Here is a 12294-nt window from a genome sequence, read left to right as displayed (position 1 = left end):
TGCTTGTGAAGCAATTTCAAGGAGAACGTTTTTCTGATCTCATAGTGAGGCATTAGGAACACCTTAGTCACACCAAATGCCATTATTCAATGAGAGGAACAAGAGAAATATTTCACTGGGAACTATGAAGTAAACAAAAAAACAAATGTTTTCAGATACTGCGAGATCATTTCATAAAAAAGCTCAGAAGTTGCTATGTGTGGCCACATTTAATCTGTGCAAGCATCGTGTGGTTACAAAATTCTGTACCAAACATAGGTTCAGCTTTCTGGAATAGACCGCGCTGCACAAGCTAGCTCAGTGCATGCACTTCTGTACCCTGCCAGAGAATATTTTTACCACCAGTATGTTGTAACGTGAAGTGAAATGGTGATTGCATACTAGGGCGCGTCCTGCAGGACCCCAATAAAGTTGTTTCACTTGATCGGTTGGTGTGCTGTAAGCAGAACATTTCCAAGAAAAATCGTATAGTTTGGAGGAGGACTTAAGCAAGGAAAGGTGTAGATAAAACACTGGATTCACTGGCATTATCCTCACCAAGTATAACATTGTTTTTCTGGTGAAGCTTTGTGTCTGAACAGCGAGCAGGATAAGCTGGTAAAAACATGCAAAATGGGAAGTCTAGCACAGCGATCTGCGCAGTACTGCTCATTTCATGGAGCATTAATTTCACAGGCTTTGCTCATTGTTAGCGTTAAGCCTATATTATGTCCACTGCAGGGTGGAAGCCCAATCAATGTTCCCTGTCCTGTATGAGCCAATTTCATATTATGGCTGATAATTTCTCGATCTCATTGGAACTAATCACCTGCCACCCTCTGCTACATTTCATGTGTCCTAATATAAATTAATTGACATTACTGACCTGTCATCCATCTTTTTTTCTCATTCCCAACTGATGCATTCATTTTTGATAAACTCTGCTTTCTTCCCATGTCTTAATAATATGCTAGCCTTTTTTCATTTTTCTGAAACATTATCTTTGCTCAGAAGCTAGAAGTTATCAAAAAAAAACATAACGACATTCTACCTCCTGAGCATATGGCATCATCAATACAAAAATGTAATAAAAGTGAGAAAACATCCTATCTATATAAGAGGCCCTCAAATACTGCAGGAGGCAACAAATAAACTGGTATTTGTATAAAGGCAGTGACAAAAACTTTGACTACTGTCACTTATTCTGATTCTTCGGACATCTTTTTTAGTACATCATAACACATAATTACACATTTACACAATTTACACAGAGGAATTGCCACCACGTGCATTGAGGCCACCCTTCAGAAGTCTAGTGAGCACAAGGATGAGGTAAGCCTTAAAAACCAGATTAAAAGAACAAAGGATGCTGGATATCCCAACAGCACCATCACACCCGTGTGCTAAACCCTCCTGCAGAAAGTCAAGTTAAACAAAACAGGACCAAAATAAAAACAGAATGACCAAAGATCTTTGCATGCTTTACCGTACGTACATAAGGTGTTTCACAATATAAAGAAAATGGGGAGCCGATATGATTTTATCTTGTTATTTGCCATCCCTTGCAAGTTTTCAAAAGTGTGTGTACTAAAAAGCAACAGGAATAGCCATTATTTCACCATTCGTCACGAGAATAGGTATACTGAATGCCAATATAATGTTGTGTATGAGATACTATTGACACGTGGAAACGTAAACATAAGACAAACTGGGCAATGCCCCAATGTGTGAGCAAGACAGCATGATTAAAATGTTAAGAATGGCTATGGTAGTTGCATGGCCATACACTGTAAAGAATGTAAGTGCAGTTCTATGTTTCATAAAACACTGTTTTTGAAAAAAGCAAGAACAAGAAATGAAAGAGAGACTGTGAAAGCATTTTCTTGTCAGGAAGGCCATGGATCAGTGCATCAGTATACCTTCACTCATCCATTCGGAGAGAGAGTATTCTTTTCTCAGTTAAGATTATATTATCATGGTCTCACATGTGTCGTTGTGCATGAGCACTGTTCTTGTACTCTGTAAAAAAGTGGGCGTAGTACCTTCAATAAAATTTAGTTGGCAGTCAGCGCTCTTTCCTGTCCTTTTTGTCTCTTCCTGAACTTCTCTCACTGTTACTAGAACACAACCATGATGAACCAACTTGCCCAGATTAAGCTATTGTTGACGAAAAGTCAGAGCATGAAAATACTTCAGGGGCTCAGAACCTCCTCACTTCCCGTCTAGTTACGGCCCTGGTCTATGTGCTCCGAGAGTGAAGCACTAGTGGAGCTATCTAACTACCTAACGGTGAGGAGGGTTTGGGTATACTCGAGCTTGTTTCATGACATGGTGAGAGGTGGCAGATTGTTGAAATAATATGCTGTGTGGGAGGTCAAGATTTTGATTGAGAACGCTGAGTATGAGCCAGTGACATTAGGCGTTCAAGACTTTTTGCGATATTCACTCTAGCATAGGACCTTGGTTGGTGGTTGACGTGTGCATTTGATCACATTGTAGTCTTCCATCATAATTTTTTTGCCACTTGGCATCGACGCTCTTGAGTTGTACCAAAGTAATCAAGCATCCAGGTACAAGTATCTTCTGTCAGTGTTTCAATTAAGAGCTGAATATGAGTAATAGCTTCCATCGATACTTCTGGCATTGGTGTATGCACATTTCTTTTGAAGTTCTCTTGTAAAAAAGGCATTAAAGGTATGTTTTTGTGACTTTTTAGTGTTGGCCAGAACTGCTGGTGTGTCCGAACGGCTCTTCGATTGGTTGTGGTGTTGTCTTGTTCAGGGCCACAGAGCTTTCAGTCTTTTTTTATATTTGCCTTCACAGGAATGCTCTTTGCATGCTTCTTCAGTACTTTGTATTATTCCTAAAGCATTGACTTCCAGATTTTGATTGTGGTGCTTTAATCTAGTGTTCAACTTCACGCTAGCTTCATTTGCACGCAAAGCAAGAACTCAGGAGTATGGTAACTTTTGCTATGGGTTTTCCCTTCTTCAGTCTACTGTACTTTTGCCTGTGTTGTCTAAGCGCTGACAGCCTCGTGCGACAGCTTTTTTTTTGTGCACTTATTGTGTGCCAATGACTTATTTGCCTCCTCAGCTAAAGACTTTTTGTATTATAAGAGAAAGCTCTGTCTGTATTGCTTTTGTCATTTGCTGATGGTGTATCTTCAGTATCTTTTCTCAGTGTACACTATACTTGAATGGAAGAGCAGCATGACTACCTTCAGCTGTTAGCAGGCTTTTAGCTGCTGTAATACTGATTGATGCTCCTTTCTCAGGCGTTCTATTTTGGATGGTTGGCATGTCATTGCTTCTTTTAAACTTTAAAACTGCAGGTGCACTTTTTTCTGGTTACACCTGGTATATTTTTCCAGTGGTTATATATACATATATATATAATATATATTGCTAACTTGAGAAACAAGGCCTCTTTACGTTAGGTGCACATCAGGTGGGAAGAGTACTTCTATTACTTGCCAAAATTGTGGCCCCTTATGGTGGGAATCATAATGCACTGTTGATGTGTCAAATTCACATAGCATAATTCCAAGGCACTCGATCAATATCCAAGGAAGAAAATTATGTTCTTTTGCGTGAGTTTCAACAACTCTTAGTAATTTGTATGTAAATGAATACTTCATCAATCTTGGCTGTCATGTTTTATGGAAGCAGATGTGCTTCGTTAATAACAAAAAAACACGCACGCTCACGCCACTGCAGTGGCGTGAGCGTGCGTGTTTTTTTTTTGTTAATAACGATTTGCCCTATGCATTCACGTTTCTTCTTTTTTTGTGTGTCGTACTTCTCGTATCGCGCAGCCTACCGTTTTGGGCACACGTAAAAAAAGTACATAAAAAAGATGCGTTCCACGCCGAAATTCGCGTTCGCAACGAGCTGGGCACCGACAGGGTGCCCTATACGACGCCCACACACTCCGCAACACCTTACCAACCGTTCGCTGCGATGTTGTTGGGAATTCGTGTGGTCGTTGCATGAATATAGCGCGTGCGTGCGTGCGCACGCGCGTCTGTGTGTTAGATCACGGCAACTGCATATGTTGTATGATTCAGTCACCATAACGCAACTGACGACCCCCGCTCTTCCCACACGTCAAGCAGCAGCAAGTGCCGTTAACCGTACTGTGCTGTGAACGCAAAACAGATTCGAATAGGTCGCGTAGATAGCTAGCCCGACACATGATACCATAAGATTTGCGTCAGATATTCGACGTCTACATGCACGCGTAAGACAGCGGTATCCGCAGCAGCTTCGTCATACGTACGGATAGCACCGCAACGGACGTCACGTCTGACAGAGAAACTTGATCGATAATTTTTTCTCACTTAAAAAGTCTACCTTGCACAACTTCAACCAACGATTATGCATTTCAACGAGCTGTGCATGGTTTAATGATTGATTGATTGATATGTGGGGTTTAACGTCCCAAAACCACCATATGATTATGAGAGACGCCGTAGTGGAGGGCTCCGGAAATTTCGACCACCTGGGGTTCTTTAACGTGCACCCAAATCTGAGCACACGGGCCTACAACATTTCAGCCTCCATCGGAAATGCAGCCGCCGCAGCCGGGATTCGAACCCGCGACCTGTGGGTCAGCAGCCGAGTACCTTAGCCACTAGACCGCCGTGGCGGGGCATGGTTTAATGACGAAAAGATAGTTCTAATATTGTGCCCGGCACATATATTACTCTCTCTCTAACTTGAAAAATCGGCGCGTGAATTGGGGCCAGAACAGCGCCAAAAATCAGCACACGCAGAAATTGGCTCATATTCTAATATTATGACATCGTGATGTTGACTTTTCAGCTGCCGCCGGCAATAACGTTCAAACGGCGGGCCAATAATGCCGGTTTTATTGGATGGCTCCGCCCATATTGGCTGCTACTTGTACAACCTGGCCCGATGTGTCCGTTCTAATAGGCCGGCACAGCCTATATGGGCGGAAAGTTCTGAAAGCTGGCCCAATATAACCAATCTAATAGACTGGCACAGCCATCATTGGCGGAATGTTGTTAATGCTGGTCCAACATAGCCGTTCTATTCGGCTGGCAGAACCAATATTGGGGGTACGTTGTCAACGCTGGTCCAACGTCGCCGTTCTATTTGGCTGGCATAGCCAATCTTGGCGGTACGTTGTGAAAACTGGGCCGTTCATGGGCCAGGCAATGCCGATCTATCCCCAATATTGGGCCAACCTTCTGTGCTGCCTGGGTCTCTATGAGCACCATTATACTGCAGTGTGGCGGCACAGTTACGTCATCATGAACAACGCGTAGAGCAGCTAGGCGTCGTTCCTCAGATTCCTCTACAGGTATAGCTCGTTCAGTCGAAAACGACATGCTGGACCTACGCAGGTTAATTACGGCGCCATTAGCTCGCAAAAAATCCATTCCTATAATGGGGTCCCTTGAACATTCTGGTAGCACAATGAAATCGGCAACGTAAATAAAGCCCCGTATTTCAAGTCTTGCAGTCCATCTGCCAAGGGGCGTAATAATGTGACCACCTGCCGTGCGTATCTGCGATCCACTACACTGTGTCACAACTTTGTTTAGCTACTTCACCATCTTGTGACTTATCACTGAATAATCAGCACCGGTGTCGACTAACGCATTCAGCTCCCATCCTTCCACCCCCAACCGGAAATCTGAAGTAACGCTTTCGTTGCTGCACCCATTTACCGGAAATACACCGTCGTCGCCCTCAAGCCATATTGGAGGATCTTTGTAACTGATGTTATCAGCGGCCTCACCTCCACAGGTCGCTTGCTTCAGTTTTCCGGGAGTGGACTTGGACAGCGATGACCAGGCTGCCTTGAAGGTAGCACATGGGCGATGGTGACCGTGACCGATGTTGGCGTAGAGGTGGCGAATTATGGCGCATGGACAAGTACTCCTCAATCTCCGCTGGTCGCTCGCAGTTTCGGGGGCATGGTGCATACGACGGGAAGCCTCTTAATCCAGCCTGTCGTAAGGGCAGAATCTGTACAAATGACCTGTTTCGCCACAATGGAAACACAGAGGCCTGCGCTCGTGATCACGCCAGACGTCACTTTTCCTGGGCCTAGGCTCCACATAGCGATGTGTGCTACGTGCTCCTGGGGGCAGATAGGTAGCCGTTGGTTCCCGTGGACGACGTGCGCTGCGTGCTGCAGGTGGGAGAGGAGTCGCCGCCATCGCAACTGCTGCATTGCTGTGTACTGTGGGTTGTCTGAGAACTTTAGAGTACGTTCGGATAGGTCGAACCGGCTGCAGCTCACGCTGTGGTTCTCGTATGACCTGCCTCAGTTCGTCACGAACAACGTCTGTAGCAGATAGTGCAGTTGGAGTCGGAGGCATTTGCAGTCTGCTCAGTTCTTCCCTAATAACTGATCTAAGAAGCTCTCGCATGGCTTCAACGACGTTTCGCACGCCTCCAGAAAATACCTGTGCAGATGCGCAGTTAAGATTCCGGTTGTACTGCCGAGCCCGCTGTTCCAGTGTTTTTTCGATGGCCGTCGCTTCCGAATAAAACTCAGCAACTGTGCTTGGACGGTTGCGGACGAGAACGGCGAACAGCCTTTGCTTCACTCCGCGCATTAGATGGCGCACCTTTTTATCCTCAGCCATGTTGTAATCCGCACGCTTGAACAGACGGATCATGTCCTCAATGTATATGGCAGCACTCTCATTTGTGAGCTGGTTCCTGGATTGAAGAGCAGCTTCCGCTTTTTCTTTTCGGTCTATGTTGGTGAACTTAGCCACCGCTTGTCGTCGAAATACCCCCCAGGTAGACAACGAGGTTTCATGGTTCTCAAGCTATGTCTTTGCGAAGTCTTCCAGGTCGAAGTATACGCGACGGAGCTTTTCTCTTTCGTCCCATCCATTCAAGCTCGCCACTCTCTCGAACAGGTCCAACCAATCTTCCACGTCCTCGTACTAGTCGCCGTGGAATACTGGCGGCTGTTGCGGTTGGCTGATAAACACTTCGCCGGTGTTACCTGGCTAGTCACAGTGGTGGCGTCTATCGTTTGACTTCCCCTTGGTGTGAAGTGGAGAGGACTGAACTCAGGTGAGTCACCTCGAAGACGGCGACTTGCCCTCTGGTGTACAGGAGTCACTTCCACGGGGTTGACAGGCTGGTCGTCGGGGCTACGCTGTCTTGAACTCGCGGGGCTTCGATTCATTACCCAGCACCTCCACCACAAATGTTGCGATGCTGAGGCAGACAGGCTAAAAAACAAGCGTCTTTATTAGGGCGAACTTGTGCCCACGAGTCTAATGTCTATGGTCGGCGAGTCCGAGTAGCCGAGTGGCACAGATTCAATTATCTTCCTTTTCTTCGTAGGCCAAGCGCACGAACGCGTGGCGCATGCCAGCCGGGTCTTGCTGGTGCTCTTGCCACGATGATTGCGGCAGGCTACTTGAACGTAGCCAACATGCCGCGGCAATAGTATCAATGATAATAAAGGTGTGCCCAGTTTTCAAAATGCTAGCAAGCCAGATGACGACTATTATTTTAGTAATGTAATAATATCTGGGGCAGATTTGAGCGCACGTTAAAGTACCACCGGTGGTTGAAATTTCCGGAGCCGTCCACCACGGCGTCTCTCATAATCATATGGTGGTTTTGGGACGTTAAAGTTCATGTATAAATTATTATAACAGGGTGATAACAATAATATCTGAGGTTTTGATACTTCCTGAAACCATTATAAGACTATAAGAAACACAGTAGTGAAAGGCTCCAGAAATGCGGACCATATGTTTTTTTCTTGCGTTTTGACATCGCACAGCACACAGGCCCCTGGCACCTCTCTTCTACGAAAATACAGCTACAATCGCTTGTTTTGAATCCACGACCTGCTAGTCAGCAGCCAGATACTGATCGTTGTAGGTTAAAAAAGGCGCTTTTGACCCAACCACATTATAGAGTGTATTGCGATATATGCGTAACTTCAGAAATGAAACATGACGCGAAAATTTGCGTTCACTAGGATCTATGTCAACCAAGTGCAAATCCGCGCTGTTTATTTATGCGTAACAGCCAGGATTCTGTACCATGACCTGCGGGTCAGCAGCCGAGTACCTTAGCCACTAGATCACCGTGGAGGGGCAACGCCATAACTAGCAGTTAAATTTATTGCTGCAAAAAGACAAGAAACTCGCCCTCGCTACATTGCTTACGCTTCGCGTCAATTATCATGTCGGTGGCATATCTGCGTGAGTAGCCCTGATTATAAACACGAATTGTCATAAGGCAAGTATTAAAGCTGAATATAAATAAATATATATGACCGTAGGTCGGCAGAAGACGTGGAGATTGATTATACTCACTAAATAAATGTATTTTATGTTTCTAGCTCACTCGCATGCACGCTCGCACAAAGTGTTCTCAACTGGGCTCACTAAGACTTTGATTCATAATTTTTCCTCAAATGGACTAACACTGTCACCGACATTTCTTTACAAATTGGACTCACTTGCTTTTGCAACTCACCAAATTATTCCTCCAGCGACTCTCTTAGACTAGGATTCACGTTCAGATATGAGTCGGAGTCAGTCGACTCGCTAGTCTGTCGTCTTACAATGCTCACCATGGCGGTGTTTCGCGCAGGGCCACGTTCTGAAGGCTCGCGCATCGCCGACGCTGTATTCCCTGCACGTGCTGGCCGCGCAGCTCGCCGATTTGCCTTGGACGCACAAGGCGGCCATGGGGTGAGACGACGTTGGCGGCGTCTCGCACGACGACGACGACGGGGATTACGAAGGCGCTGAAGTCGGTGCGATAGTCCACCGATGCCAGCTGCCGGCCGGTGCCTTTGGCGGTGTCTTAATGTTTTGCAATTTAATATACCTTAACGTTTGTTTGATTTTGTTCCTATCAACTGCATTGCAGAAACGGTTTTGCACTACAGAAATAAAATAAAATTGTACACGAACTGTGTTTCGCTGTGTTTTTTTTCGATGGTTTTATTATGGGAGCTTCATTGAACATGGTCGGAATGACCTTTAATAGGGAATTGCAGATATGAAGCTCAAATAAAATAAAAATAGCATCTTCTTTTGTGAGTTTCGCTTCGAACGTAGAAACTTCATCATAATTCTGTAAAGCTAGTGTAGTGAAGCGCTAGAAAAAATTGTCATCGAAAAGTCACACACCGTGCCTTAATAAAAAATCATCGGCTAAGTATAATATTAAAAGAGGAAAAGCGCCAATTCGGGTGACTGTAAAGTCTCGTTCGAAACACAAGCGTTTACTTCGAGAGTTCGCTAAAGGCAATCGTATTTTTTTTGCAAGCAGTTGGAAATTAAAGATTTACAGTGACGCAGAATCGAGCATATAGATGTGAAAAGCGATGGAAGTTTCATGCCGCTTCTTACGCTATATTTGCCATAAGTGACTCGAAGGTGAAAAAGTTTCGGTGTGGGTTCATTGTTATAATGATCACCATTAACGCTACAGCAAAAGAGCTATGTAAATGCTGTGGGTATAGCGACGATTGTCATATAATATAGCTCGGCCCTCTGCAGTAGGTTTGTGGCTTTCTACGGTGCTCATGTTTCGCAGTCACATGGCGTAACGGCTGGTGCGATTCTATGCTTTCGCCAAGCATTAATAATTGCTGAATACTTATTTGAGTAGTGTAACCACTTTTTGTTTCTATTTGGGTATCTATATATCTCTACGTCTACATCTGAGTGATCTCGTGATCAGCCCCTTAATATGGCGTGAACTAACATAAGTATAGGAGGGTAAGATTGTATGGCGAAGCTCACGCACTGGTCGACACATGAAACTTGTCACAATCCCGTTGCGTACGTCACTAAACATCGAAACGGAGGTCAAGATATATGGTGCGCTGGCGTGCATATCATAAGCAGCCTTCATCGGCGTACTGCGGGGACTAGAAATGCCTGACTATAGCTTGCAGAGTCATGTGGATAATTCAAGCATTGTCAAAAACTAAGCTATCAGACAAGCGTGCACTAATGCACACACGAACGCATGCGCTCGCTTGCTAAATGTGGTGCCTTTTTTACGTCTACTACAGAAGGTGAAACACGAGGGCGAAATTTGTATGCAGAAATGCACCAGACCAGAAAGGGTTGGCATGGTTTCAGCTACTCGTCCATCTTCCTGTCGCAAATTCATTCCTCATGCTCTTCGGTAGTTCCATATAACTTTAAGATTTCCCTGCCGGCATGCACACGTCTTGTGTGCGCGGTGCGTTTGGATAACTGGCCAGGTGACATGGCGATTTTAGAATTCGCAGGACACACCAAACATTGGTGAAAGAATAAAACAATGTGAGTCCCTTGCGCTTCGTTGTAAACATTGTTGAGCGGTAAGCGCTTCGCATCATCGCCTTGAATTGATGCCTTTAGCTGCCATACCCTTAGGACTGTATTGACCTCTTTCGCGGAACATTTTCAGAAATGAAATGAGGTGGTTAGGCCTTAAGGGCTGTTAAGCATGGAACCCACTGTTCCGTCCCTCACGGGGACGTGTTCGGCACTCAGACTTTTAACGTTCGCTGTGTTCGTAACATTCGTGTATTCAAGGATAAGCACTTTCACATACTCACTGAATTTTGGGTGCACTCTCACCATTTATGCATGTAGCATAATTTTCTGTTTTGAAGAAAAGTGGCTACCTAAGTAGCATTTCTGTGCGATTACGCAGAATGAATGAGCTACCACGGAACAGCTTCATGCCATTTTGGAAGTGTCCGCTTCGAAGGATCAGTGGCTGTGGTGCTCGGTTGTTGAGCAGAAGGTCGCTGGTTCAATTGTGGTTTCTAAGGTCAAATGTTGGTGAAGGCGAAATCGTAGCAGTCCGGGTAATGTGTGAGATCAGTGCACGTTTAAGAACACCAGAAGGTTTAAAATAACCGAAGCTCTTCACTGCGGAATTATTAATTATATCGTATTTTGACACGTAATATCCCAGAAATAATTATTTTGGTATTGCACAAGTGATGCATAGAAAAACGAGAATACCGGCAGATTGTTGAGTGGCACGTGTGTGTAACAGGCTCTGCCGCACATTCGCCCGATACTACTGCTTGAGCGAGAAATGGGCCAATAGCGAAAGTTGAGTGGCAATTGAAAGTATTGCTGACGCATGCGCAATGACACACCACATTGCATGAAACTTTAAAATGCCAAAAAATTGGGCTTTATTTAGCGTATTGCTGCTCTTTGACTACATTGCAAGTTTATTAGCGAAAACGTTTCTGATACATGCTTGCAAAGAGCCTCGATTTCCTGCGTAGAACACAAAACACAGAATAGAATCTGAAAGACAAGGTTTGATTTTTTTTTATTTACCAATAGCTTTCTTTACAAGATAACCGTGTTGTTCATTTGTTGTGCGGCGACGTGCTCTGGTTGCCACTTATGCGGATGATGACGTTCGCTGAGCGATGACGGCACCACCATCTTTGACGGAAATGTGTTCTGCAAGCTCGTTAGGAACGTTCTGCTTGTGCCGGTGATTTTCTTGGCGTTTGACGCTTAACCTTCAGTAAGGCACGCATGACCTCCTGAAGACAATTCATAGGCCAACGACAAGTTCTGACAAAAAGGCACAGCTAGCGATGTCGAGAGAACCCTGCACCAGCGCGATAACGAACAGAACATAAGCTTTGCACTGGTTACTGCCACTATCAAGATAGTGCGCTGCAAGAAAAGCTGCCTGCCAATTGTGTTATCATTTAAAAGTTTGTATTAAAAGTTTTATTGCACTCAGTTTTTATCGAAACAAACGTACAAGCCAAACACCCTTTTTAATGTTACATACGCCAAGTAAGGAGAGCAACGGTAGCCAACCCTTGTACGCGAAAAGCTTCTTGAATTTTTGTTCGACACCTCTCCTTGAAAAATTATTTTTTAAAGAGGTTGTCATCGTGAGCACAAACACTTTTTAAATAAGCAAGAATTCAGCCAGAATCTTTAATGGCGTAATTACAACGTTGATGTATTTACGGTCGTTTCCAGAAGTATAATAATTGACCTACTTATGTTATCAGCGACGTCTTCACTCTTGTTTTCTTTATTCTAGGCACGGATTTTAATCACCACAGTCTCATTCACACTGTTTTAGGGGCGAAGCTCCTTGAGCCGTGGGTCGTGCGTCTGCGATGTATGTAATAGTAGCAGTTGTCGTCGTCGTCGTCGTGGTAGTGGTAGGTAGGTAGGTAGGTAGGTAGGTAGGGACGTCTATGGCCGGACTAGAGGAGCGGCACGCGTGCACCCTTTTTAATTGTGGAGGGAACCCGCACATGTGAATCATAAATAAAAAGTGTTGTTTC

Source organism: Rhipicephalus microplus, chromosome 1, assembly GCF_043290135.1.
Source record: "Rhipicephalus microplus isolate Deutch F79 chromosome 1, USDA_Rmic, whole genome shotgun sequence".
Lineage (NCBI taxonomy): Eukaryota > Metazoa > Arthropoda > Arachnida > Ixodida > Ixodidae > Rhipicephalus > Rhipicephalus microplus.
The sequence above is the reverse complement of the archived record's forward strand: the minus strand, read 5'-3'. Positions refer to the sequence as shown.